Consider the following 2,496-nt stretch of genomic DNA (forward strand, 5'->3'; position numbering starts at 1 on the left):
TACATGGGGAGAGGGGAAGAAATGCGAGAACAAATGTCGATTTTATTACTCGTTGCGACTACGAGAGATACACGGAATGGAGATTGCGGGAGAGAGAAAAAGAAAAAAAAAAAAAAGACTCGTAGAGATTTCGACATGATTTTTCAGAGAGGTTTTACGACTCACTTCTGGTCTGCCAGCTTTCCGGGGATATAGATTGCTATCATGGTCGGGCTGAAAGCCGTACTTGATATATTAAAACAACGAAACGTTGATTTATCGCGTAGTCGACGATCAACCGGATAGATTGGCCGGTCGAGTAAGCGCGTTGAAACGAAAAGCGGCGATCTTAAACGGGCCAACGGACGATCGATGGGCCAACGTTGCAGAGATGAAACTTCCGTTGCAACCTCCCTTTATTTTTCCCCTCCTAATGTAATACGTAATTTTCGCTCCTTCCTCGTGTTCCTCGTGAAAGTATTTATTCCGTTCCTTCTTTAAAAAAAAAAAGAAAAAGAAAAAAAACGAAAAGAGATCGAGAGATGATAAATTTTAGGGATCGAAGTATTTATTCGAGGCGAAGCGCGAACGCTAGGTGCAGAGATGCAACCTTCCTTCCTTTATTTTTCCCCTCCTAATGTAATACGTAATTTTCGATCCTTCGCTTCCTCGTGTTCCTCGTGAAAGTATTTATTCCGTTCCTTCTTTGAAAAAAAAAAAGAAAAAGAAAAAGAAAAAGAAAAGCGAAAAGAGATCGAGAGATGATAAATTTTAGGGATCGAAGTTTTATTTATTCGAAGCGCGAACGCCAGGCTAAGGTTCGTTTTCTTTTTTTTTTTTCGAAACGATGAGTTCGAAAGAAGAGGCGACGTTGACGAGGAACGACGAAGCGGCGCGGGTTCGCCACGATTTATCGTCCGCGATGCGCGCGGCTTACGCGTCTCCATAAATTGTTCTCGAAGCGAAGCTTTTAAATAACGGGCGGAGCAAGTTTTTTAATCTTCCGAAATCTGTTCGTTTCGCGAAAAGAAGAAGGAGCCCGATTCGGCTTGAAAGTTGGGCTTTTTTATTAATGAAATAAGCCTGCGGGATTTTATAGACCGGCGGTGAAAAAGAGTGGCCCGACTTTTCCAATTAATATTATTAAATCGCTGCTTAAGTGCGTAACGAGACTTTATAATTTGTTAAATGTCCTTTATCAAGGCTCCGCGGAAACTTTTATTCGATTCGTAAGATGTATTTGTATTACGATGAGAAAGCCTCGAGGAGTCTTTAAGTAATTTGCCGTGTAATGGATTCTGGATGGAAGATTGGGATCTTTGGTAAACGAAAGTTAATTTTTAACTCGGGCAAATTATATTATACAACGTTCTTTCGACAGTCGCTTTTAATTAATAATACATAACCGTTCTTTGTTACGCTATTTTGGAGACATTGGTGACGTATCGTCGAAAATTCGAAACAAAAAAAAAAAGAATAAATTTGGAATTATATTGGAGAACGAAAAATTGGAAGCAGAGAAGGGGACTAGAAAACTACTTGGTTTTCGGGAAGCACGTAGTGAACGCGTCGATTGACACGAAAACGCGAAAAAAAATGTCGTGCCATCGAATCGAAAGTGGAAAAATGGAAAGCAGCGAAAGAAATTGCCGCGCCGAAAAGGGCGTGGAACGCGGCTCGATCTTTTTCGAAAACGGCTCGATTCGATAAAAACCAGGCAATGCTTGTTCCATCTTCTTTACTTTCCGTTTTCGTTCATCGAGGCGAGGAATGGTGAATCATCCTCGAATGCTCGACAACCCTCGGTGGCCTGTCTTCAAAAGTCCATCCCTCTTTGTAAACCTTCTATTTCGTCGTCGCGGTATAACTCGATAACTCGATAAAACGTGACCCGGTGGCGAGCGAATTTCACTTCGAATTCCGCCGTTCGTTTCGCCAACGTCTTCTTCCCTAGATTCGAACGCGTCGTCGTTAGTCACTTTCCGAAATTAGCTTTCTCTGCTTGTTTAAACTAGGTAGATTCGTTTTACCATGGAAATTCGAGAATTCGTCCATTTTCCACCAACAGATTTCTTCCAACTTGCGTAAGTAGACTCTATCTCTTATCGTTTATTCAAGTTTCGTAGAAGAATAACAAAGAAGCAAGTATATATGTATATTAATAATAAATATTTATAACAAGAATAGAATAGGGGAGAAAATTTGTCATTTCTGACAATTCGATTATATCCGTCATTCGATTCAATATTTCCTCCCGTCAATATTAATTTTCAATAAAATTCGATAATTTGTTTTTAACTCGTTTAATCTTTCGCTTACGACACGCGAGGATAACAAGAAGCGTGTTTGTCGTAGCACGACATATATATATATTATACCGTTTCTATTCATCCTGTCCATTGAGCGTAAAACGTAGGAGGGACGGTCGGAACGATAAATAATTATTGGCATCGTCCCGTGGCTAGCGTCTAATCCCCCTTCCTCCCCACTTTGATTCTCGAGAATACCCCCCCCCCC

At 40.7% G+C, this 2,496-nt stretch overlaps 1 protein-coding gene across 1 annotated transcript in view; it reads left to right on the forward strand.

The window, feature by feature from the left end:
• The window catches only part of LOC102675753 (connectin-like), a 179,889-nt gene that overhangs the window by 23,411 nt on the left and 153,982 nt on the right, over positions 1-2,496 (forward strand). The window lies entirely within an intron of this gene.

Source organism: Apis dorsata, unplaced genomic scaffold, assembly GCF_000469605.1.
Source record: "Apis dorsata unplaced genomic scaffold, Apis dorsata 1.3 scaffold_39, whole genome shotgun sequence".
NCBI classification, from domain to species: Eukaryota; Metazoa; Arthropoda; class Insecta; order Hymenoptera; family Apidae; genus Apis; species Apis dorsata.